Source organism: Lonchura striata, chromosome 1, assembly GCF_050655825.1.
Source record: "Lonchura striata isolate lonStrDom1 chromosome 1, ASM5065582v1, whole genome shotgun sequence".
Taxonomy (NCBI): domain Eukaryota; kingdom Metazoa; phylum Chordata; class Aves; order Passeriformes; family Estrildidae; genus Lonchura; species Lonchura striata.
In genome coordinates, this window is record NC_140703.1 from 112719116 (window position 1) to 112746613 (window position 27498).

General features: G+C 43.3%; 2 long non-coding RNA genes across 5 annotated transcripts in view; one reads left to right on the forward strand and one right to left on the reverse strand.

Moving 5' to 3' along the window:
• LOC110475696 (uncharacterized) overlaps positions 1-27498 on the reverse strand; it is a 338194-nt gene that overhangs the window by 32444 nt on the left and 278252 nt on the right. For 3 of the 4 annotated variants that reach the window (XR_014957044.1, XR_014957038.1, XR_014957041.1), the window contains one exon: positions 318-7049. The exons of the other annotated variant lie outside the window; for it this stretch is intronic. This is a non-coding gene — a long non-coding RNA (uncharacterized LOC110475696). Of the gene's footprint in view, positions 1-317; positions 7050-27498 lie in introns of those variants that run through there. 4 annotated transcript variants of the gene reach the window in all.
• LOC146768829 (uncharacterized) lies at positions 6770-23569 on the forward strand. The gene is made up of 2 exons (XR_014957045.1): positions 6770-16403; positions 19091-23569. It is a non-coding gene; the product is annotated as an uncharacterized LOC146768829 (long non-coding RNA).

Genomic DNA, 27498 nt, shown 5'->3' on the forward strand with positions numbered 1-27498 from the left:
GGTGAAAGCCAGGCATGGGTTGGGATGTACAAGCCCTGTGTAGGAGTGGAGTATTGTAATAACACACTGCCACCTGCTTTAGGCCCTCTTCTTTAGTGTTGTAGCTTGTCCCCACAGTTGTGGAATTCCAGAAGGTAAGGGATTCTCCCTGAAGCAGAATCCAAGCTTGGCAGGTGGTTTCTCTGGGTGGAAGAAAAACCAAATAACTTTGAAGTCACCTGTAATCTCTGAGTCAGCTCTGAAGGAAAGGCTCTCCTATACACACACGTGCACACTCACCCTATACCATATACATGCAGACATATACACAGCTGAGATGTAGCCTAAACAGCACCTTTTATTTTGGAAAGCCAATATAAGGTTTCTCTTAACAGCACAAACAAAGAACACAGCACATACAGAACTACCATCTTAACCCAGACAAGCAATCTGCTGATGGACTTTGCAAGCATCACAACAGTTTTGACACAGATGCCCCCATAAATTGAGCCAAGCTGTTCACTGTGCACCAGAAATGGTCTTGCGTTTGAGCTTCAAATTCACCTCTTTGTGTAAATGAGGTTGCAGCTGCAGTTTTGCTGCAGAGACACACAGAAACTCAACCCAGGCAGTAATCTGCAAGACAAACATCAGGAGGAAGCACTTTCCAGTTGAGCTTTGAAGTTACAGCCTTTCTACCAATGTGCTTTGGATTTGTTCTGCTATTTTTAAACCAGAAGAGATGTCCAAGCCTCTGTCCAGCCCTCCCCTTATGTTTGGTGCACTTATCGAGGTTGGCATCCTGTCTGAGGCAGCAGATCAGTCAGGAAGTTAACCAGGAGTCCAGATGCTGGTCTTGGAAAGGCTCCTGCCAGAGCCAGGCTTCCATGGATTTCAGCTGCCAAATTCCCTCCACACAAATGTCCACAGTTCCTGGCTCTCACACTGGGGTAGTTAGAGGAAAAGCCTGAAGAAGAATGTTTTCTACTCTACAATTAATGGGGAGGAGCAGTGCCAGGGGAGCAATACTGCTGACATAGGTTGGCATGGCCTGCATTGCAAGTTACTGTTTTCCAGCCAGAGAAAGTTCTTGTTTGTCCATGAAGATTTGCACACGTGATGGGACAGGCAGCACAGCCCAGGCTCTGCCCTGAGGAAGGGAATTAGGCTGGGCTGCTTTCCCCTTACAGGTTGCACTGAGATACAAATGCCTACACACATTTATATGTTAGATAAATATTGCAGTTCCTATCTTCCCACACCATCCTAGGAAAGTCACCAATTTTTCAAGAGCTGCTTACACTGTAGCTACAACTTCATTTTCCTTCAGGCTCCTGAAATCCCAACCCCATGGAAAGCTAGGACTGTACCTCAGGCTCTGTATAACAGAAAACTTCATGTGCTAGTAATGCTTTTTTTTTTTCCTAAATAGGCTTTGGTTAAGCAAATATGTCTGTGATGCTCTCGCTGACATCTCTGTGGTGGGGAGCACACCTGCCTTTTGCTGAAGGTCTGGCTCTGCAGGTACTGAAAGGGATTTTCTTCAGGCACCCTGCTTGAAAGCTGGGACTGCTTTTGGTGAGGACACACTACACTATCTGCTCATAAAAAACAACAGTGTAAAGCCAAACCTGCAAACAAGGTGTACATGGGGATTTCAAGTCATGATTAATCATCATGCTTCAACTAATTTGTCCCCTAATTTTATACCAGTGACATGAAGGTTTCTGAGACTGCAGGATCTATGAGCACCATCAGAATGGGCCATCATTCCTCAGACCAAACCTAAGGGTCAGTGGAGAGCACACATGCACATGTCCCTCCTGGGACAAGAAGGTGTGAGATTCCAAATCCACAGTCACATTAGCACTTTCCGGGATGTTAATGCTTTTAACGTGCTGAACCTGGGAGGTTTTTTTCCTTCTAATTTCAGATTACTCATTGAAATCTCGATTGCAACTGTGGACCATGAGTCCATAAAAGGTGATGTGTGTAGTGAACCCTTATAGATTCAGTTGTTGCCTGAGGCTTGATTTTGTTTCACAGGTCTCTCTCGCATACTCTGGGGTGTGCAGTTTGTTAGTTTTGAGCTGGGCTATGGCTGAGTTTCAAATTACAGCTTAGGGATATCCAAACAAGTAGGAAAAACAAAAAAAAAAAGATTATTTAATCTAACATGGATTCTTTTACGAGGAAGTGATGAAAGCAAACGTGACAACTGTAATCACAAAAGGAATTACTTCCAAAAGCTTTAAGCAGCTAAAAATATAGCAGAGAGGAGAAGGAGGAAGGATTTAGGACAAAAGCTAGAATTCAACCTTAAGTATAACAATGAGTATCTACATTTACTGTCATAAAGACCTCATCAAAAACATGTGCTAAAGGTCCCTGTGCACACAGCAAACACTGCACTATTTTAACTGGTCTATTTTGGGCCGACTTCATAAGGACCCATTGGTCACAGTGGCAGAACTCACTTTTTGCTCATATGTCTATATGAAGAGACAGCACTTCTCACAAATGACAGTAAAGGCTAGGGTATTTAATCCAAGATTTTATCTTTTGTTTAGTGGCATTTTGCCTTCAGTTTCACTCTGCTGTTGACAGAGACATTTGAACATTTTTATTGATTCAAAAATCTGAGCATTAAGACTCATCTTTATAGTTCACTTAAAAGTAAATGTTTCAAAATGCAAAACTCCTCATGCAGCTTTTAAACTTTATTGGCTGAAGACTGAGTGCTGTAAAATGATTTTTTCTTCAGTAATGGAAGTTCTATTTTACAGAAAATGGTAACCATTAACTTGGCTTGCTGAGAGCAAATGAACAAAATCAGATCTGCTCTATGAAAAAGGAGGATCTGGTCACCATAATAAAAGTACAAATTTTTCATAGCCTCTGTTTTTTCAAGACCTGCTCATTCCTAACTCCTGGGTTTTACTACACAGTCATTTGTTAACAGAGGAATCATTTTGCTCATTTTAAATGCAGCTGGAATGAAAAGTGATACAGGCAGAAACAGGAATGAATGAAGGACAACTTGGAAAATAGTTCCTTCCTCTTCTTCAGCTTGTGTACTATGTGGAAGGAACTCAGGAGGTTATCCATGGTAGTATCAGCTACATCCTTGTTCTTCCTGGCTGCTGTTTTTCTACTCTTAAAAGCATCCCATCTGGAGACTCAGAATTTCTCCAGTCAATCCATTACAGGGCTTCATAATCTTGCTATCACAAAGATTGTTGTTTTTTTTTTCTTGGTGTCTAATAAGAATCATCCCTATTCCAGCTGAAGCCTCTCCTTACTATCTCACCACAGGATCTGTACTCTGCTCTTTGTAGTTACCCTTGGGATATTTAAAAACATTCTCAGCATTCACTCCTATCTCTTTTTTTTTACAGTAAGCAGATGCAGTTTGTCCAGTCCTTCCCCCACAGGTAATTTTTGTTGTACCTGTGGGGATTACAACAGTGCTCTGGATCCTCATCAGATTATCAGCATCTTTCTTATGTGCTGGGACCAAACTGAACTAAATGGGGCTGAATTCATAGATGGACAAAATCAAAATACCTACAGCACCCAGAGTCCTGTGGCTCCTGTGTCTTTTCTAGCATTGGTACTGGGCACACCACAGGCCCCAGATTCTATGACCTGCACATGGCATCTGCATGATCCCAGACATGCTCCAACAGCTCCTAGCACATGCCTGGCATCCCTTCAAAGAGAACTAAAGGCCTCTTGCCTCCACTTTTTATAATGATGGTGTTTTCAGTGAGAACCAGGCCCTGAATTAATCTTTGTTCCCCTTTTAAGTTCCAGACCTCACAGGGATGCACCTTGTCACTTCTTGAGCTCTCCGTGTCTGCAGAACACAAAATTCTTCACACGAGGGAACAGCATGTGGATAGGTTTGAGAATTCAGCAAGCTCTCCTCACATAAATCATCAAACATCTCTTCAGCTGCTCAAGAAGTTATTATTCCCATTCTGCTTTACTGCATGCTATTCCTGAAGCTTTCTTGAGAAATTTTCTGTACTGAACACCTATGAAGTAGCTACCTGGTCATCTGTGGCACCTTTGCCTCTGTCTTGAGACTTGATGGAATTGTTGAGAAAATGGGTTTTGGCAGTGACTTATTTTAACAGACTTGAGCCTCATCACAAAACAGAACAGCACGGGCACTATCAGACACGTGCAATCACTGGAAGAAGGGAAAACAGTTGTGCACTGTCCCCCAGTGAATATTTTTCACATGTGTCTGTTCTTTCTCCCTGTCTGTAAAGTTTGGCAGGAATTGATTTGAAGGGCTGGGAGAGAGCTGGTTATGGTTGATGGAAGACTTTGTGGGGGTAACAAAGTTGTGCTGTTCTGGATGGATGCAGCTACAGAAAACTCAAAGTTCAGGATTCAGGTTAGGTTAGGCTAGACACACATACAAGTTCTCAAAGAGCAAGGTACAGGAAAATGTATAGGAGAAGGTAAATAAATGTCCTTGGACCATTTAGTAATAGTTGAACTTGTATGAACATGGAACAAAGGCAAGGCAGACAGAGTCTGAGTCTGCTCAGACATGGGATGCTCCAGAATGCCTCTAAGTTCACATGGGGTTGGCATTTTTGTGGCTGTACCCACCACTGACTGTCAAATGGCCTGAACTCAGCCCCTCTCTAACATTCAGGCTGTTCCTCAGCATGGACATGGCCTAAAAGCATCTCTCATTGCTTCAGACTTCCCTTAGTTTTGTTCAGTTGTGGAGGTTAAATAACCAGATGGTCAGAGAGCAGCTCAGGGTGTGCTGAACACACAAGCAGACAGGTGCAAATAGACCAGAAATGAGAGCACAGAGCTGGGACAGGATGGGTTGTCAAAATACTTCTCCAACATGCTGGCAGGAGTTTTCAGCTGTTGCTGGTGCTCACACAGATACATTTAATGCTAGCTTAGAAATTTCTTCCAGAGCAGTACTCACACCCATGAAGTAGAGACGTATTTTGGGAGGGAATAAGACACTGGAGCGGTACCTCCCTCTTTTTCCTCTGGGATATGCTGCTTCCAGCTCACCCCAGCCCTCCCTCAGATGGCAGTCCTTGTTCCTGCTATGCAAACCTACCTGGCATGCCCCCTCAAACCCCAACGCTGCCATAGGACGGGATGTCAAAGCCAATATTCTCCTCCCATAACAGGAATAATAGGAAAAAGATAGGATAATAGGATAATAGTCAAAAGAACAGCCCTTCAATCTCGCATTTAAACTCCCTAAAATAAGTGCTAAATAAGCTTGAAACTGCCAGGTTCGTGCCTGCCTTTCTGGGAGCGGGGAGCTGGCTGACACAGGCGCGCACCTCCCTTCCTGGGCTGACCTGGCCGGTGCTCCCAGGGATCTCCCAGCACCCGCTCCCTGGTGGGATGGCATTCCCCAGCGAAGGAGAGATCGCGTTACCCGGGCCCCTTGTGTAATTCTGGTTCCCAGCAATTGTTTTCTGGTGACCTTTTATTGTTAACAATTAGCGCTGGAGCTGGAGCACAACTGGTGTAAGCATATTTTACATCCTCCTCAAGCAAACAAAAAAGCTGGGTGGGCACGGTCTTGTTTCCTGGTTCACACCCATGACTCCTTTGTGTCTCAGATCTCCTCCCACCATGTGTCATAGTCAGCAAACCCACTCCCTTACCTTTTGGCTCTCAGATAGAGTGACGTCTTCGAGGGATGCGTAGGCATGCTCGGTGTATTCCATTATTTCCTTTCACATCCTATATGAGCACTGCCTCTCCCTAATACTCAGTCTTTCCTTATTCACGAGGCCAGAAATGTAAATCCCTATGCAACAGAGTGCAAAGAGTGAGTTTGAAGGATGGTTTCTATTTATTTAAATGTACAGGCTATAAACACCACCCTCCTACACTGTGTTTTGGGTTCTTGCATGTATTTCCATACAGTAAATATCTTGACAGTTCCCTCTGCTCGACCTCAGTGATATACGCACATCCCTGGAGGAACAAATATATCAACAGTCTGCTAATCTTCACAAGTAATAACATAGATTTTTCTTCTCTCTCTTCACTTTATTAAACTACAGTTGGGGAGAAAAGACGTGGTTGGCCACCTGCTCCAAACCAGTTGTGGTAGCCCAGGAATATGCCCAGTTCCTGAGCTGAGGACCCTTCCCAGATGTGTACTTTGCCAGTAAGTCTTTGTCTTTCCTGTGGGGAAGAAGGGAAGACGGGGAGGCAGAAGATCAAGGAAAGACACTCCAACCTAATCTTGTTTCCTGCGTTATGGCGTGTGCGTGTGAGGGGGTGTGCAGTGGGCGGAGGGGGGACACTACATTAATCAAATCGTGATTCTTTTAGGGTACAATAGGCAATTAAAAACAACAACTTGAATTTCTCCTGCAGTCCGTTGGCAGCTAACACACAACTCATTCTTTCTGCGGATAGCTTTACTTAGCAGGTCTGTGCCATGACTAATGAAGCCATCTCTCCGCTAGCGTGCTAATTCCAGACCTTTTGGGAAGGAGCCCGGCTGCAGCTCACTGCATGGCCCTCCCCTCCTCGCAGGCTCCTTATGGCCACCCTGCATGTCCCTCCCACTGCCTGCACTGTGCTCGGCAAAAAGTGTGAGAAAATATTTCTCCCTCAAATCTGCTTTCAGGAGAGCGCTGCTTTGCGATGACATTTAAGGACAGATTTATCTGGGGCGCTTCTCATTTTATCCAAAACATTTGAAAGCCTCTTCCTTGGCAATCTTCTTGCCTGCTCCTCGGTGGCATGTTATCTGATCTCTCCATACCCACTGGCTGTGGGGAGAGGCACGCGTTTCACCGGTAAAGTCATAGTTAAACTAAACATTAAACTGTCCAAGAACTGACTTCCTCGACAGCTCTGATTCAGGCTCCCAAAAATGCTCTGCACAGTGAATCATGCTTCCTTCTGGAAATGACAGAACTTCCTCATCATGGTGTTCTAACTTGCCCTCTCCTCGTCTCCGGTGCTATCAGGAAAGGATTGAATCGCATGCCACATTTTTTCCGTGGTCGGCAGGGAGATGCATCCTTTCTGAAGGGGAAGAATTCCTATGAGTCAAAGGATGACAAACTGAAAATTAGTACCAGCCGCAGAAATAAATGACAAACAACAACATAAAGCCCCGTAGAGGTGGCCAGTGGGTGTTTATTGGCTATTTGCCTTTCTAGCAACTTGAGTAGCCTAAATATTGAGAGGCAAACTTGCTTTACACCACTGAAAGTAGGAGCAAAGTTGAAACCACCAGGATTTGCTCTCTGATTGTCTTTGCTGTGCTTGGTTTGACAGGTCTTGTCTGCTCGAAAGTCAGGTAAGGTGGGGCAGTGCATGAAATGTCCCAGAGTCCATTCCAGCTCTGAAGGACACACAGCAAGTGTGTGGGGAGGGGAAGGATAAAGGACAGTGTTTTTGGGGGTTTGTTCCAGGCAGACTCACTCAGCAGACTGGTTCACAGGCATTGTGGTGACAGCAATTTAGAGACAGTTTGATGCACAGGACTTTGAAATCAAAACAACAGCCCCGTGCTTCAGCCCCACCCCACGCAAACCTCTATGACTGCTGAACAACACAGAGTTGGGGTAAATACCTGACCATATGGTAAATCATGACTTGCACTGGAAATCAAAATTTTAACAGCTCTTTTTGCTTTGTATACAAAATTTTAACTCCTCCAGAACCAGTGCAGGTGAAAGCCCAAGATGCACAGTCAATATTAGTTGCTAGGCTCTGGACATTTCTGGGATGAAATCCTGTTCCAAACCAAATCACTAGCAAATTCCCAAAGGAATAGATTTTTCAGCCTCATTTAGACATAATATAATAGGAGGGTCTAGACACTAAAAACTGGAGAGTGGCTGAATGGAAATATAGGGGCAATTACAGTGCTTCCCTTATTTTCTTTCCTTAGCCATATTCCATAATCAGAAAAGCACTATGTACTTAATAGTGAAGAAGAGTAAATAATACCAAAAATATGTAAACTTTCATCTGTTTTAGGCAGATGAAATGCATTTTTTCAAGACAAATTTAGGAGCATTTATTGCCTTAGAGACTTAAGTTTATATTCCTGCCCTTTACATTGTCCCTGAGAAATGGTATTGTTTGCATATTGACATTTCACTATTGCAATGTGGTTCACACTTGCTGCTCATAGCAGATGAAATACAATAGAAAGAGGCATGAAGAAAAGAAACAAAATTAATGCCTAATGCATCTGAGCCTGTTTAGGGATCTCTGTTGCACCAAGCAGGCTTAAAGCACACCTAAGGTGGAAGTCAGGGAATGCAGAAATGGAAAAAATTCCTGAACCACCATATTCAGTCACAGGCAGCACAAACATAGAGTACATTTCATAAATGGGTCAAGTTCTACCCTGAAAAGAAGACAGCTTGTTGCTTCTTGAAAGGCTACCCCACATCTTAATCCTCCAAGTTATCTTTTTCTGATTTCCTCCACATGCTTCTTTGTGGCCAGAACAATCTTTGTGGTGTCTGTTTTAACTCAAAACACACTGGTAACAACAATCCGTTACTTAAATATAACACTTCCAGGCAGCACCTGATTCAAGGAGTAAAAAATATTCTTAGTAACAACTAACAGTCAGGTCCTTCAAATGCATGTATTAGGGACTAGGATAGCACACAGAATAAAAGTACCCACTCATTCTTGTCTCCAAAACCACAATCCCTCTGGCTGATCAGAGCTGCAAGGCAGGGGATAGGTATTGAATCCCAAGGACTGATCATGCTCAGCAGTTTTGCAATCAGATAGGACCTTGCCAATTTGCTGACTCATTTCCTTTGGTCCCTCGGATGTAAAAATGAGAGGTCTCATCCCACTGCCACTGTATGCCTCATTGATAGACTCCAAAGCAATCTGAATCTAATGGGAAAATTCACACATCAAAAGTATGTAGACTCATGGAAATGTAATTGAAACAACACTCAGAAAGAACATTTCAGGGTTTTGTAAATTTCATTAGTTTAAAAACTGTAGTCTTAATGAAGAAAGGCTTATTTTAAACCACAAAGAGAGCTGTGGGAATTAGAAATTATCTATTTTCAGCAGTAATGTCTGTTGCATTTTTTATTCATCTGTTTTTCAGATGAGAGTTGAGCCCAGTTTTTGTACAGCTGCTGGCAAACCTCTCCTTGCAGTGGAAGAGGCCGATTGTTCATGTTTGGAAGATGCTTCAGATGTCCTCTGTCACACAACAAACACATGCAAGAAGAACTTGCTCAAGTTGGATAGGCTGCAACACAAGACCAAGGTCTCATTCCCAGGAAAGGGAAGACTTGGTTTACAGGAGGGTGCAAGGTCTCCATGGACAGAAGAACACCAGGGTTAAAGAGGCATTTTGAAGAGGAGAAAAAGCAACAGATCAGTACCAGGTCTTGTCTCTGTGGCTGCAAACCAGACAACCTGAGAGCAACAGTGGTGGCCAGAAGAAGTTTTGGAGTTGGAGAAGTCAGGCTGGAGTGGGGAGTGGAGGACATACTCCTGGCATCAAAATGTCTCCTTATAGCTCTGATGGGTCATATGAAATGCTCTGTGTTTGAGTAACGCTTGATTGGTTGTACAACACACTGTACTTACCAATGGTGACATTAATGAATGTAATTGCACACAGTGATTATGGATTTAGGGGGCCTGTTCACTCTGCTCCCAACCTCCCTTCATATCTGTGAATGCCACAGTGAGTAGAAAAATACCATAAAAATTCACAGAAAGGCTTTTCTCAAAGCACTAGTCTGGAAAAGGAATAATGCAGCTCCTCTGTGGACAGCACAAGAAGCCATGAGCTATCTTCAAAAACACTGTCAAAATCAAAACTTTCCCATCACTTCCAGTCCACAAGCTGGTCTCTTTTTTCTCCCCATGTGTACGAACACATAGCCATGGTTATGAGCTCTCTTTCCAAACAATTCCTCCCTCTACTCACCCCTTTTCTTCTGCTCTGTCCACATGCACATGTTCTGGCTCTTTGCTCTTCTGCTCACAGACAGACTGACTGCTCTTGCACACCCACAGGTAGAAAACAAAGTGAAAACCCAGGGCCAGCAAAGGCTTCTGCATGCCCAGCCAGCTGCTGTCTCCCACAGGAGACTCAGGGAAGAAGCTCCTGCCAACCCACAGCTCCTCCTGGCTATCAGGGTACCACTGACTCCTTGGCTGTGGACTCACCCACTGCAGTCCTGTCATTCCCCAGCAGCTCTGCAGGGCTGGAGCAGGTCACCACGTGCCTTCAGAAGGCTGTGAATGTGACTGTGTGCTCCTGGTGACTCACTAGGAGGTCACCAAATGAACCAGATCCTGAGCACTGAGAAACTCTGCCAGCCTCCTGTGAATGGGAGAAAAAGGAGGAAGGAAGTTCTGTTGTTGCATTTTTTCATGGTGATCGGTGCTGAGTCAAAAAAAGGGCTCCAGGATTAGAGGGGGGAAAAGCTAAAATCATTAGAGAAACAGAATTTAAAAAGGATAAGCCAGCTGGATGGGAGTGGGAGCCCAAAAGATACCATATTCTTCTCACTGTAGATGATGGTTGTGAGAAAAATCAGAGAAGGGAGTGACAAGTGGGTGGTGATAGTCTTCACTGCTAGAGTATGACCTGCATTTTTTCTCATCCTGGCCTCTCACTAATCCAACTATTCCCTGTGGGAAGACAGAGGGAGAAGGCAACATTGGGCAGGTCCAGTTGAGTCTGCTCTCCCTAAGGAATGCCTCTGGAGCAACGGGGTTGATTTCTGCTCAGCCTTCCATGAGCTGTTCTCAATCACTTGTACTGACATGGAGCTGGTGGACACCACAAAGGGCCAAGATGCTGACCAGGGTGTTCCCCACATTAAGCAGAGCTACAGCTCAGACAGACTGCAAGCTTGGGTGAACTCTTAGCCCTTTGCCAAGGTAATGTTGCCAGATTTTACACACTAGAACTAAGGAAAAATAACTATAGTAAAGCATGTTTGCACTTCTAATAGTGCATGCTAACTACTTTACTGGAGAAGTGAGCAGCTGTTCCAAAAGTACCAGAAAATTCCTGGCTACATGGTTTTTTACAGTGGATGCAGGACATGCTCATATTATTTAGGATGTTCACCAATTCCAGTAATACACTGAATATATGCCCAGAAATTAGTTTCTGAGATATTTACATTTTAGGCAAGAATCATTTCAAAATATTTCCTCAGGCAACCAGCAGTGTAGGGCTGAAGAGTTTATCTTGGTTAATTCTGACTGATTTAAAAGGAAAAAGATTGTGGGGATCAGCTCATTAGCAGTATTAAACTGGCACTGGCCCAGCAACCTAAGTAAACTTCTAAATTCATAAACTGGCTGGAGAGAGTCTGGCCCTATTCTGCAACTATTTAATCCCTTAGTATGGCAATGGTTTTACCCCACTGTACTGGCAAGAACCAGCTGGGTTTGAATGAAGAAATACTTCATGTTCTTCAGCTCTCTCTTTTTGTCAAGCTGCTGAAGTCCAAACACTGCTTGTGATCCTCTGTATGGTCAGTGCTTGACATCTACTAGAATGGATTTCTCAAGCTGATAGATGAGACTGATGTAGGAATGTTAATTTTTGTGTCTACACCAATTAAATAAATGTCCTGCTTCTGGGCAATGGATTGGCCTATGTACATTTTCTATGGCTATTATTTTCTGCACATTTTCCAAATCTATTAATATGGTGGAAACTATGTAAGATCTTTAATGCCAAATGTTTTGCTTAGGCTGTGTTTCCTCCAGTTGACCAGGAAAGAAAAAGTGGGATAAAGAGCTGCTAGTAAAACAATTTCCAGGATTGCCTGTTTTCCTTGCTTGTAAAAAGGTTCACTTCAATTTAATGTTAGTTACTAATGAATGCACAGCATAGAAGACTAGTGCCTTGATTTATGCTCCCTTGAGATATACTTCTGGCAATTGTCCAAAATGCTTTTTTTCCTTAGGGTTTCATTGATTAGCAAGGATGCAAATTAGTAAAAGAAGTAAATTGATATTGAGAAGTCAGAAATGCTGCATTTGGTGTCTTCAGTTTGTACATGCAAATTTGTATTCCTGAGATTCATCATCCTTTTGAAAGCCAGCCTTGCTAAGTCTGTATTTATTAATGTTAATTATAGAGGCAAAGCTCATGCCTTTAAAGCCTGATGTGATTTTGGTGTTTTAAAAACCATTTAATTATTTTTGAAGAATGTAAAACAACCCTCCAAAATCTGCAGCACTTGTTGTGTACAGAATAAATCTTCTGAAAATTGGTATAGCAAAGTTTGAATTAGTGTGATTTAAGAAAAATTAATAAAGACACAATTTAAGAACTTTTTTCCAACTCTGTCAACCTGTGAGAACCTGACTCATATAATTCACTCAGAACTACCATATGGCTGCAACTCTTTCAAAAATTATTCTTTCTTTTATTGGAAGGTACCTCTTCCAAAAGAGTTAAATAATACTATATGCCAGAGATTGCCACAAATATCCTTCCTCTTTGCAAATAGCTGTTGCTACTAGTATTGCCAATGCCAGCACAGCAGAGGAAAATACCCTCTGTCACAATGATCCCTATTCAGAATCTAGTGGAAACCTAAACTGCCCCAGGAGAACGCTGCCATTAGGGACCACATTCTCAAGAAGACAAAAATGGTGTGTTCTTTGGGAGCTATGCAAAATGAAAAAGTTGTGGATATTTTATATACGGCCCCATATGTGCAGTGGAAGAGCTGGCTGGCTGGGAAGATGCCTGTGTAGGGTGGAAAGGAATTCTGAAATTAACATTAAAAGAAAAGACAGCTCAACCTGGACAGCACTAAAGTTACAGGGCACTGCTTCATGATGAGGCAACGAGGACTGGCCACAGAGGAGTGTCTGTTTGTGCATGCAGAAGTAGAGTATGGACTCCAAAATGCCTGGACTCTTGAAGGCTTTGTTTTTATTTTCAGTTTTCATGTTAACTGTGGCACATATAGAATTATTTTAACATACAACATAAGAATTTTTATTTGTCTGAATTATAAAGCACCATATGTGAATGCATCTGTTCTTCACTGTGTTACATTTATTATTTGTACTATGGTGGGGCCTCAAGTTTCCACCTCAGATCAGGGCTCCAACTTTCTAGGCAATGCACAAACACATAATGGGAAACACTCCCTGCCTTGAGAAAAACATATTCTAAATTGACAAAACCAGCTCAGGGTGGGAAAGGAAAACAGCCGGAGCACTGCTCCAATGGCAGCCTAACCTCATCTAAACTGAAGCTGCCACAGTCCTGCACCTCCAACCTAGAACTCAAATTGCCCGTTCAGTGGCTTAAACTGATTCACAATTTGAGTAACTCCACTCCAGTAAAGAGAAGAGCAACAAGATCTGAAATGAGTTCCCTTTTTTCTTTGGTAAGGTTTGTTTAGCAGAGTTAGCTCCCTGAAGTTTTTCCCAGTGCTGCACTACAGGCACCAGTGCTGGCACAAGGGAAGGGCCATGGCAGGACAGTGGAAGAGCAAAGGCTGTGCCCTAGGCTGGTGTAATCTGCTGTGGAAGCTCACAAAAAGAAGTGGAACAGCCAGGACTGCAGAGGTCAAGCACAGAGTAAAAGCTCTGACACTTGTTAGCAAGTGGAGTTTGCACAACTTTTCCCACTTTGCCCAATTTTCCCTACTTCTCCTCTCCTATGTGGGCATTTTTGCACACACTTGCACAGGCTCACACAATGGTCCAGTGGGTGAGGAGCAGCATAGGGTGGTCAGCACTTCTGGATCTTCAGAGCAGAAGGCTCCTGGGGCTATGCTGAGTTCACCAGGCCATGGTCAGGAGATCCTATTTATGAACCCTTTGATGTGAAGTGATATGTCACTAACAAGCGGTGTGCATTACATATGCTCATGCCACAAAAAAACAACAGGAATGGTTTTCATCCTCAGATCCGTGTGTGCTTTCTGCTCCTTTCATTTTCAATTTGCACTCTTGTTTTTAAAAGTCCACTGGGGCTTGCTCCATCTCAGCATTTGGTTTCTTTCTTTGTCCTCCTACTGCAATCTGTTACCTCTTGTTATCTACCATTATGCCTTTCTTTACTCCTTTATGTGGTTTTGCATGGTTGCTGCTGCCTCTAGGAACAAGCTGCCTGCCTCTGAGGGCATATCTTATTTATTTACTTTTTAAAAAAAATCTCATTTGAAAACACATGCTTTTCCTGTATTTATGATGCAAAATTGTTCTGTCCTTCTCTGCTATGGGCCATGAAGAATGCCTGCTTTAATTTACCCTACATGCTGTGCTGTTCATTCTTCTTGTCTGTAATTTATGCCACATACTGTGCACTCCCTGTATTATACAACATAAAGTTGCCAGATGGGTGAGTGCAATGCATGCTTTACAATGAAGGCTTTTAGGCAACTGCTTAATCCGAAGCTGCAGAAGAAGCCAACTTGAAAAAAGAAAGAGCATTTGAAAATATACCCAAACAGGTCAATAGTTATTATGTGGGGCTAACACTCTGAGAACATTTGCTAATTAGCATATCATGTTTTTAACTTCTCCTTGATATTTATTTTTTCCTGCTTGGTTTTTATGGTGTGTGATGGCAGAAGGAGCCAAGAGCAGAGCACTAATGGGAAAGAAGGATTTTTGGTTCTAACCAAGAGAACAGCCACTTTTCAGAATGAATTGGTGCCTAGCACCTGGAGTCTTCTCTGGCTGTGGCCAGTGGGTCAGTGTGGCAGCACACATTGCCAGGCTATGTGGGATTCTGTAGAAGATGCTCAGCATATGAGAGGGGTTATTGTTCTTGATGTCTTGCATTCCTTTCCTGGCCAAGGCCATGTTATATCTCCTTAGGGTTTATTTTATGTAGTGTGGGCTGAATAACAGGAGCTCCAGCTGCCAGGCACCACTGCTGTACACCCTGCATGGTTCCTGGGACATGGGCTGCTATGGCCACTGCTTACCTCTCATCTTCCTTCCCCCTGCCCCATCACCAGGAGGGCTACACCCAGCTGCTGATCTGCAAAATTCGCTCTGCTGTTGCTGCCCTGGACCACTTTACTGGGTTTGTGTGGCCAGGTTTTGGTAGTGGAAGGGGCTACAGGGGTGGTTTCTCTGAGAAGCTTCTGGAAGCTTCCCCCGTGTCCAGCAGATCCAATCCCTGACAGCTCCAGGATGGAGCTGCTGCTGGCCAGGGCTGGGCTGGTTAGAAAAGGTGGTAACGCCTCTGGGGTAACAAATATAAGAAGGAAAAAAAGCTGTGGTGCAGATGTAAGTGCAGGCAGAGGGGAGCAGGGTGGGAATGTGTGAGAGGAAGAGCCCTGCAGACACCAAGGTCAGAGCAGAGAGGGGCAGGAGCTGCTCCAGGGGCTGGAGCTGGGATTCCTGCAGCCCATGGTGAGACCCTGGTGATGCAGCTGTGCCCCTGAAGCCCAGGGGGCACAGGGATGCAGAGATCACCTGCAGCCCATGGAGGAGAGCCAAAATGGAGCAGGGGATGCTGAGAGGAGGCTGGGAACCCATGGGAGGCCCATGGAGAGAGGAGCCCAACCTGGAGCAGGTTTCCTGGCAGGACTTGTGACCCTGTGGGGGACCCACATTGGAGCAGCTGTGCCTGAAGCACTGACCCTGTGGAAGAGTGACCAACCTTACAGCAATTTGTGACAAACTGTTTCCCATGGGATCAACACACCTTGGAGAAGTTCATGGAGAGTGGTCTCCCCTGGGAAGGATCCCATGCTGGAGCAGTGGCAGAAATAATGTGTGATAAAGTGACTAAACCCCATTCCATGTCTCCCTGTACTACTGGAGGAGAGAAGGTAGAGCTGGGAAGGAGGGAGGGGTGGGGATAAGGTATTATCAAGGTCTTCTTTTACTTCTCATTATCCTGCTCTACTTTTGCCAGTAATAAATTCAACTAATATCTCTAATTTGAGTCTGTTTTGGCCATGATGGTAATTGGTGAATGATCTCTCCCTGTCCTTAACTCATCAACCTTCATTATATTTTCTCTCCTCTATCCAGCTGCAGAGGCAGGTGACAGAGTGGCTTTGGTGGGTGTCTGGCATCCAGCCAGGGTCAACTCTCCACAACCAGACTATTCAAGACATGGGTGCATCCCTGCAGTGCTTGAGGGCTGTTTTGTGCCTGGAGAAAGCTGGTGTGGCCATGGAGGGCCAGTCCTACCACCTACCAAGGGATTACATGAGCACTTATGCAAGCCTTTGTGGGGGAAGCAGGGATATCCTGGGTGACGCTCTGTGGAAGCTGACAGAAACTCTGCAAGCTTTGGCTGTGAAACAAGACTTTCTCCCCACACCCTGATGTGCTCAGAGAGGCTGTGGTTGCTGACACCAGCAAGAAGCAAGGTGGCTTGCTCAGCCAGCACTCCAGCAAAAGGAAAAGCTGGAAGCAACCTTGCATTTCAGGTGGGTTATTGGAAACCAGGCTGGGATTGCTAAACAGATGGTGCAACACTGAGCTTCAGCACCACCACTCCCTGTGATGAGTGTTTTCAAAGAAAAACGTGAGGATGGGGAGAAAAATATGGTAGGGTGTGACAGAATCCTACTGTGTTATGGAAGGGCCAGTGGGAGGAAGGGAGATGTGGAATGAATCTATCTACATATAAAGTGAAGGCACAGCACGTCTGTGCCAGCCAGCACTGAAGGCAGCAATGAAGATGTACCAGCATGGGCTTTTAACACACTGCTCACCATCAGAATGCAAGTTCTCATCATTCTGCTCTGGTGGCAGCTTGTGCTGTAGTCTGTGTGCCTCATCTTGGTGTCCTTGCAGCTCTGGGTAGGGAGCTTGAGCTACGTGGCCAAGCTAAGGCAGGCACACCCCAGGAACACCTCAGCAGGAAAGGTGCTGCATGGAGCAAGGACAAAAAGCTGCCAAGAGGAGCTGGGCTCTCTAAGTGTAGCCAAACGATTGTTCTGTGAGCTCACAGCTAAGAAGTGAAAGTTCCAAGACCTTCAGGATTTGGCTTCTGCTTTATCTGTCCACTTACCAAGGCTAAAGCTGATACATGCACCTTTTGCATACCCAGAGCTAGACTCTATTTTTCAAATGGTATCTCCAGTCCCACTTGGTGCAGCCTTAATTGCTTTAACTATGAAACTGGCACCAGAAAGATGAGGAGTAAAAAAAAAAAAGACAATATAGCATTTGCTAAGAGAGCAAATGTAGCATTACAGGGCAAGGTTGGTGCTGGGAACAATTTCTATTCTCTCCTACATCAAGTGACACATCACTGGGCACATATCTTCTAAGGACACATATCTCTTGAGGACACTGAGTTGCTTAGAGGTATTCCAAGACAATTTAATTATCATTTACATTTAAATGTTTTAATTGTAAGTCACAGAGCAAAGCTCACTAACATAGGTATTTGGCGTTTCAAGTTTTCTTCTCAATTTTTAAAAAATTCTTCACCTCTCTGATGATGGATTATGGTTTTACACCAGATTACTAAAAAAACCAAAAACATGAAGAGCTTGTCTCTGATACAATGAATTTCCTATTGACACTAAACTGGCAGTACAATGTAACTGATAAGTGCACTTCACACTTAGTTTAACATGCCTTAAAACAATCAGGTTCGAGGACTGAGAGTAAGCATGGATGTCTAAAATAGCTGCTGATATTTCCCTTTACTTTCTGTAAGGCTTGACTTTCTAATAATCAACTCATTTCTCCCATGCATTTTCATGTGCTTCAGTGAGTTGGACACAATCCAGGCATTGACTGAGTGCTTTGCAGCAGTTGCTAAGTTTCTATTTCTTCTAGAGGAAAAAGAAATTCAAGAAAGAGAAACTTTGTGCGATAGTGCCTGAAAAAGGTATTACATCACAGGGCCTGAAAATAACCAATATAAGCCTGTTTGTCATGGGTTTGTTTCCCCTTTCTATCTGACTATCATTAATGGGCTATGTCAGTACAGCCAGAACAGGAGCTTCCTCTCTAAGGTTATGTATCCATGTGTCTGCACATGTATTTAGCTTCTATTCAGGGCTTAGTCTTTATCAGTCCAGAACTTTGTTGCAACTCAGTTGTGTTATTTGGGAATCAGATGCTACTGGACTGATTTGTTGTTAGCGAACCTCTGATTCTCATCCCACAGTGCAGGGCTTCAAGAGCAAGAAATCGGAGCAGTGTTTGCCAAGTACCAAAATTAAAATCTCGTTTTCTGGGCTTCTCTAAATATTTTGCTGCCTCTCACAGTCAAAATTTCCGCACTGTCAGATGCTCCTGAATTGGCATTTCCCAGGGTGAAGCATGCTGGAAGACCTCAGACACTCCAGAGCAGAGAGAACAAAACCTTCTCTTTGGAGATCTTGGCTCCCTTCACCAGGCCTGCTCTCGTGCAATGTTTTGCTTCTCTGTTGTAGTGGTCTGAGGACAGTGTGTGTTTCCTCCAAGCTTTTCATTCTTTTGGTTTGGGTGTTTGCACTGTCATCAAGGATTGAGGTTGATATGTTCATTTTCATATCACTAGGACGTAGTTTTCAAGAGACAAATCTGTCATATGGTAGGAGAGGGAAGGACACACACTGCCTTATTCAAGATTAAAAACTTCTGTTAATGTGACTAAGAATTAGTCACATACCTGGGACAAGGTTCTATATTAGACTTAAAATTCATGTGAAGGGAACATCCATAGTTTTGGCAGGGGTGGGTATTCAGTGCATTTTTCAGGGATGAAACTCAGAAGAACAAAGAAGGTCAGTTTAACCTTGTGGTTGTGGTTATGAATGAGCAAGGAAGTTTAAATTACACTGAAGGACAGCTCCTTTAGTCACAGAAGCCCATAGTGCACTCTAGATCCTTCACAAGTAAATATGAGCACTTTGTGTTTTTACAGCAATAAGCAAAATGCTAAGACACAATGATTAGATTGTTCTTTAGCTTTGCTGACGGGGAAGTTCCTTATTGGCTGCTGAAGATTACAGCTCTGGACCAGGCTATAAACAGAACAGTCAGGCATTTTTCACAGTGTAACACAGTGGGCTTTTAGCAGAGCTCTCTCCTGCTTCCTCATCGTTTTAAATGGCAAGCATCAAGCACAAGAGAAAAAGCTAATTACATTTGTGTTTAATCCATCCAACAGCTCATTTGAAATAGGATGGATTGCTTCACATGTCTGGCTGAATTCAGCAAAAGAAGTGGATTCCTTTGTAAGTAACTGATACATCATGCACAGGATTGCTTGGACATTGATCCCTGCAATTTCTCCTGTGAACTTTTCCATTTCAGAACACTGGTGGCTTAGATTCCCTGCTGCACTGCTCCTGGCTCACCTTGAGATCAGCTACACTTCTGATTATTCCTCCTGCTTCCAAAACCCATCTCTTGCCCCACAGCCAACACTGCAGCTCTGTCTCATGAAATGTCTGTTCAGAGAAATCCCCAGATGTGGTTTAGAGCTGCTCTCTGCCACTCATGTGCCCTGGTGCTTTGCTGGCTGATGCTGGCTGAGTGTCTGTGCTTGCTCAGCAATAGTGGGACCATCCAAACCTCCTGGGGTTCCTCTGTGAACTTTATCTAAATTGTTCTAGGAGCCTTTGACTGACTCACTGAAGTCCTGTTTAGTGAATAATAGGACATTTCCCACTGCTTCACCTGGCATCTGCTTTCATTAAGTAAGATTAAAATTTTCCTCAGTAATTTAATCAGAACTTTAAAAAGCCTGAAGTCAGTAATGCTCCTACTGATTTATGCCACCAGTTTTAACAAAGATCTGAATCATACCTTTAATCTTTATTAGCCAGGTGATTAAGTACAAAATTATCTTCTGGGACTAAGAGCAGATGTCCAAGATACATTTACCAAAATATAGGAAGAAAACACACTTTTCTTTCAAATGGCATCTCATATTATAAGTAGAAATTTACCAAAACATGTAACTGTACATTGAAATTATGGGGCCACCTTTTAATGAATAATGTGCAGAAAAAGGCCTTTTGCGAAGAGAAACTGCACTTTGGGCATATTCTTATTATTACTTAAACCTTAAGTCAACCAACAGAGAAAACTCTCGCTGCCAACTGTGACAGACTGCAGCACTGCACTAACAGGAAGGCTATTTTAGGTCTGAATTGGGAACTGGATTACTTATTCAAACAGTAGTTTTCAAAACTGCAAGACTGTGTTCTTGTTCCCTTTGCAGCACGTTTCCAACTGTATCCTATTCACTGCACAGTTTCAAAGGACTGTACCTTTGCTATATATACACACACACAGCACCTTGGCTTCTGAAATTGGTTTCCCTCAATTTCTGGCTGGTTTGAACAACCATGACTTGTTTCCCATGCATCTATTTCAATAACATCCCAGCAGATGACAGCAGGCAGCTTGGACCAGGCTTCAGATCAGCCTTCAGAACAGCTACCAGGAAAAGGACAATATTTCTGAGCTACAGATGGGTACACTTAATGTGGATGTCACAGTTAGGTTCATGCTACAGCACCAGATACCTTTGGAGATTTCCATGAGCTTTGAGTTTCCTTCTTGGGTTTGCTGAAGTCACTGGAAGTTGTGCTACCAACTTCCTGATGATTGGTGTATCTTGGATTACCAGTATAGTCATTCCTCCTTTTGTGGAGAATGAAAGTATTTTGCTGCTGAAGAACATCCTTTTACTAAAGAATTTTTGTTTATTAATAATAAAAAATTGCAATAGGGTGTAAGATAATCAATAGAGATGTAATTTAGATGCTGTTTACAAGGCAAATATTAAAAGGTGCTTTTGCCATCTGAGCTGTAGTTTGGAGCAGGATGAGGTAGTGAGACAGAGTCTTCTTTGAACCTCTTGGATGGCAAGGGCAGCCAGCCAGTTCCTCCCAGCTGCTGGAGAGGTATAGGTGCTTCCTCTCCATAGGGAGGATGTATTCTCCCACATCAGGAGAAATATGGTCATGTCCTTGAAGAGCAACAGAAAAAATTCACTCACTTAACACAACATACTCCAGTGAAGGCCATTGCTACGTGTATTTCAGTGTCTCTAGAACAGTGGGCTGTCTCTAGAAATGAAGCTGGGCAGCCTTGGCATGATGGAAATTGTCTATTTGAGAGGCTGTCTGCCCATGGCTGCAGATCCAAAGCCCTCCTTGGTCTTCCACTGCTCTGCCTTGCGAGGATAATCCTCGGGGGGGAAAGTTCTGCTGCACTTAAATGAAACTTGACTTGCACATTACTTGTTCAGACAAACTACAAGTACAAATGACTCACCATTTCCCTACTTTGTTTTGCCTGTTAGGCAGCCATCAGCATTTACATCACAATTGATCATAAAAGAGTAGAAGTGAAGTAGCAGTTCCAACTTTGCCCCTTGTGAGTTACTACAGGAAATTTTCAGTCCTCCCCCAAATTCTCCACCTTAATGTCCTCACTTTGAATATTCAAGGAGAAAATATTTTGAGAGCTCTTCATTTCTAGGCATTTCTTGCCTGTGACATTTTCTCTGTTCAGTGGTATTCTTTGGCTTACCAGTCCTTATCCTTACAGTTTTGGGGGAATAACAAAAATTATGATGTACTGTGATGGGCAGATTAGCACAAAAAAAAAAAAAGTTTATAAAACTTAAACCAATGTAGACAGAAACCTCAATGCATAGACACAAATGTTCTTTCATGCTCCTTCAACCTCATGCATGCTCCTTCAACCTGACCCCAACAACAGCATCATTTTGCAACCGAGTGGTACCATGATACAAAGATGGCACAGAGGAGCGAGACAACAAATTACCTTTAATTGCAGCAGTTCACCAAGGTCAGCTGTGCAACCCTGGCTGCATTTCACCTTGTTTTTGTCCTGTCTGCTAGAACCATCCTGTTCAGTGCACTGCAGCCAAAGCACAAGAAGACCACAGTAAGGCTGAGACATGAGAGCCAGTTCTGGGTTTGGCAGCACCAGAGCTGGCACTGCAGAACGCTCTGCCCTCCTTGCTGAGCACAGGCTGCCGTAGCTCTCCCTCTTTTTCTGGGAAAAGAAAATTCACTGGTGAACACAACCTGAACAATTTGGATGCAGGAGGCAGGGGATGAGGGACTGATTTGCAACCTTCAATCACAAGGAGCCCTGTATGCATTTCATACTGTGCAGTAAAAATGGTCTGACTGCAGCCCTCTTTGCAGAAATCTTGTCTCATTTCTTTGCCTCCCTATGTTTCTCAATACATTTTAAGATAAATTGTTATCGTTTGAAGGGGTTTTTTCTGTTTCATGTCTCAGAAGGCCAAATAAAAAGGCTTGCTCCTGTTTTACAATCCCAAGGGCTCAAAGCATAATTTTCTTCAAAAGTTTCACTTGAGAGATTTTATGTTAAGAGGACTACAGGTGCCAGGATTTTAATGCATGTACTGTACAGGAATTAAGTGCTGGTCATCCTGTGCAGATGCTCCTCAGCTTCCCCTGTCACACAGCACACGTGCATTAGTAATACCTGGATACATAAATATGTGCACACTCACACCACTGGAGCACTGCACTTGATTTTTCTGAAGGCACCCAATTTGTCAAGAAACCCAGAAGAAGCTGACAGAAAGTGCCAGCATCTTGCCATAAACAGCAGCTGAGGAGAGAAACTATGGTCAGGAATGAGAAATCCCAGCAGCAGCTTCACTTTCAGTCGACAATGAGCTGGTACCTTAAGAATATCCCTGTGCAGGGGAGGCACAGGAGAGAGATTAAAAGGGGCAGAAGGCATCAGAGCTGAAAGCAGTAGATGTCACAGAAACTGGAGATGTCTGGAAATCATACAATTTATTAATGTTAAATAAAGCCAGGTCTAGATCAGGGCTGAGTGGGCTATGAGTGCCTGTTATGGACTGTGTCATAGTCCTTGTCCTTGTTAAACTGTGACTTAGGACACCTTGCTTGGAGGCAGCTGTCTCAGCAGGCTCCTGCAGTTTTAGGAGTGTAAGACACAATGATTAGATTGTTCTTAGGAGTTTAAAACACCATGATTAGATTCATCCCCACCTGCTTCTTCCTTCTATCTCACCTCAAGCCAGCATCCCTCCCTCCCACTGGCAGGTTGGGAGGGTATCCCCAGGGCTGGCTCACTGCCATGTCTCTCCAGTGCTCTAGCAAAACATTTTGGGAGTTACTGAACAAAATAGAAGTGCAAGTGAAACACCAGGAGCCTGTTCTTGACTTTAGTGACTGTGAGCAGTAAAATAGGATAATGGTATTAGTAATAATGCATTTCTGTGCATTTGCTACTCTAATTTTTCCTAATTAAACAAAACAAGTTAATTAAATGTGCAAAAAAAAAGAAAAAAGCATTTTACTCATTTTCCATCACAAATGATCATTGCTTGTACTTAATGGCCTTGGATAAAAGCCACTTAAGAAAAGGAAAAAAATTGTGTGTGGGCAATGCTGTAATATTCCATCCCTGGGTTTGCTTCCTCTTCTTTTTTTTTTTTTCCTTTTTTTTTTTTTTTTTTTTTTTTTCTCTGAACAGCAAAAATTTAGCATTTTATTTTCTTTAAATAATCCTTCTTGCTGTTGGGACAACTCCCTTTTAAGGCCAGCTTTTTGCTCAGAGGGAATGTTGACTGCACTTATAAACACCCACTTCCTAGGGTTTAGAATAGCAACAGCAACATAACCTGAACTATAGTTTCAGCAGCATGCAGCAAACACATTCAGGCTAAGGCTGGCCTACCAGCTTTTTCAGGAAAGCTTCAGAAGTCTTGGCAATGCCACTGGGTTTTTATTTGCCATGCTCACAAATCCACATCTTTGAAAACCTCCTATCGTTCTACTTTCTTCTTTGAACATGTAACCTTGTGGTTCTTCCAGCCCGCCCCTAAATATATAATGAGAGTTTTTGGATGGGGCAGTAAACATTGAGGCAGGAAAATTCTGCCCTCCTTATAAATCAGGAATTTTAGGTGGGTGCAAACTGTGATCATGAGGAAGATTTCCAAGAACTACACTGAGGACCACATTTCACCATATGTGTATTCTTCCCAAAATAACCACTTTATCTCCAGGGAAGGTTGCAAAAAAGCCTAATGACTTTTCAGCTGCTAGACTGTCATCCCCAGTGTAATTCACTGAAACCCGGTTAATTAGCCTTGTACCTTGGAAGAAGATCTGGTGCAACATCATAAAAATAATTTCCCACTTCAACGCTGAGCACTGCAGTTAAAAAGAAGTCCAAGAAGATCAGACATCAGAAGTACAACCTCCAGAAGTACCAGTGACTTCCAAATATACCCTGGGCTTATATGGCATTAACACTGAGCCAGGGAACAATACTGGTGTCTGATCTTTACTGGCTCACAGGTTACTGCAAATAACTCAGCTTTCCAGTCATGCAGGTTTGGAATTGCTACCTGGTATTTAAGCTGTTACCTGTGGATTTGTGCCACCTCTCAGTATTTCATACCATGATTCCCCTTTGCCTGGAGCAAGATGTGTAACTCCAGTGCTGCACCAGCTGAGCAGATCCCAGGGGACTGATGCTGAACTTGTTCACGTGGTGATGAATTAGGAGCAACTCCACTGCTGGTGGTGACACTGAAACACACAAGCCTGGACTCGGGTTCTTCATACCTATTGCAGGGTTTGGTTTCTCAGTTGATGGCTGGAAGGCTAAATGTAAAATGATCCACCCCCACCCTCCTGAAAAAAAAAAAAAACCCACAAAAATATTTAAAAAACCAAAACAAAACCTCAACACATGGAAATACATCAAAAATGTGTAGGGATAGGGGGGAGGGGGAATCCTTGCTGAACACAAAACAATCTTGTGCCAAATGAGTTGTCATGGCTTTACTATAACATTCCCACAAAGAGGAACAGAATTTTCTTTATTGTGAAATCTTCGTTGTGAGTCTTGCTGCTCCTGGGAAAAGTCATATGTCAGAATAGAACAGTGTTTCCAAATATGACTAGTCTGAACAGATAAACAATGAATGTCAACACAGCACTCAAGGAAGTATCTAACTGTAGTTAAATCCCTTTCTGAGTTTATATTCCTGTTCTGAGAGTGTTACACATAATGAACACCAATAGAGGTGCTTGTCTTTGTACACCAGACCTTAATAAACTCCAATTAGAGTTCCTGGAGTCCCAGTTATGGACAGCCAAAGCACCAGCTGTGTCTGAGAGCACCCTGCAGCATTATCTGCTGAGGTCTGAACTTTATATTCCATTTTCTTAAGACTGTGTGGTATGTAAGAGTCAGACAAAATTAATACTGTTGTTCACTTAGGTTTTTAACTGACTAAAAATCTGATGAATTTTCAGGTATAGTCTCTTGACCATCCCACATTTGGAGTGGGGGAACAGTCCTACTCCCACTTGGGCTGTTCTGGGGCAGGGAGCAAGTAGCAAAGTTCACAGAACCACGAGAAAGCAGCAGGAAAGATTCCAGTCCTGTGCCCTCTCCCATCACAAACACTGGGACCAAGTCCATCTCGTCCTTTAACAGAGGTGAAAACAAAATGCACTGCTAGGAGGTCCTTGAGAAGCAAAACACCACTGTAACAGTCCTGCTCCTATGGCTGCTGCAGCCAGGAGCTCTTTAATCAACATTTAAGGAGCAGGTTTCCTACCTCAAGCCACCCTTTATTTCAGTCCTTTGACCACTAAATCACAGCTGTGTTTCTACTCTTCAGGTGTATGAACTTCCACTTCTTTGAAGCACAATTTACTTTATTAGGGGAATGCATCCCCCTGCTGCCCATCAGTCTAAAACTCAGGGGTCAGGACAGTCCACAAGTGATAAATTTTGGTCTCCCACTTCCCTGGGTTATATTCATATTTATATAGCTGTGTCAGTAAAGAACTCTCTCTTCTGATCAGAATTCAAAGCCTTCCAAAACTCAGATCCTCTCCTCTGCCTTCCAACTTCTCTTAAATAAAGACAGCAATGACTTTCAGTTCTCTGCAGGTTTTTCCCTCAGGGCTGAGAAGCTAGTCAGGAGAGGCAGCATTTTAGACTTCCATTCAAATCTGATTTTCACAAGGAGAAGGGGGGAGAAAGACTGGCTTTTAATTTAACTATGTCTAAACTCTGCATCTGAGAAACAGGGATGTTACAGGGCAGATGAAGATCTGACACACTTAAAACATGCATTCTGGACAGCAACTTTCTTTTGTGGTCCCAGAACACAGCAAAAGTTTCAATCCAAGAGAACACATTAAATCACACTGCCCTTGTTGTTAGGGGAGAACTGAAGGGAGTTTGGCCACTGGAATGGTTTTGTTTTTCGTAACACTGCTAAACACAAAGAAACCCAGGATCTTGGCAGCCTATTCCACCATGTAAATCCATGTCTTTCTAAATTACCAGAAAGTTCACTTGAGGTCAAAATCTTCCATGAAAATTTGGCTTCTGAAATACCTCTTAACCAGTACCTCAAATCCTTCTTTTAGCATTATTCACCCCAGGTGAAGATAAAATGGGGATGGCCTTTGAGAAGGACATAAAAATTTCAGGGAACTGATAATGAGACCAATGTAGCAATAACTGAGAGCAGTTAAAACATCCATCACCAGCCAAGTCACACTCGGGGTGGCTGTCACAGCCAGGAGGAACTGGGTGGCAGAAAGGATCAAGAACCTTCTACAGATTGGCCATTCAACAACAGGTAGGGCTCACACTCACATCTGTCTGTAAGTAAATAGAGGGAGACATTAAGAAAGGTTTTTGCAATTCCTAATCCTACACCTCCTGAGTCGGTTCTATAGTAACCATGACAAATGCTGCCATGGTGCTTTGCAGCAGTTGCCTGGGCTCACAGAGGACAGAAAACACAGTGGAAGGTTTGTTTATTTTCAAATTCATTCATTTTTGGCTTATTTGTTGCTGCAGCTACAAAGTTCTGGTAGTTTTGGCTGTGCTGCCATAATTATAAAGTCTTTCATGTGGATGTTTTGCATGTAATTACAGTTATCCAGAGTTCTCCACAGATGGGTACAAGACACTAAGTCCATGAAACAGAGAAGGCATGCTCGAGGAAAGAATAGCAGCTCCTGGTCTCAGCATACACAGTGTTCAGGTGTTGATATTCTTCTCAAAACAGGCTCAGCCCACCTGCCTAGACTATACAAGCAACCAGGGAACACTCACAGACAAACAGGAAGAAATATGCTTGAAGTGTCTGGTATAGCACGTATGTCCAGTGGAACAGTATACTGAATTTCTAGAGGTGGGGAAAGAGAAAGTGCAGATCCAATCCTTCCTTCTACAAGATAAAACAGGTTAAAAGAAAGGGAAAGTTTCCTACACTTTTTATCAACCCTTCCCTCACATCTTCATGATGCCTGGCCCCTCTAAAATCCTCAGCATCTACCCAGTCAGTGGTCAGCCAGCCTTGGAGCACAGGAAAATTATCTACCTAATGATAGGTAATTTTCCTTCCTAATGGTAGGTAGGTAGGTCCCTTCAGAACTCTGCACTCTGAAGAAAACTAAGCTTTAAATTATAATGAACAAATTGATATTATAAGTGGGTCCCCTGCAATTCATTTCTCTTTCTGGAATTAGTGTGCAAGTA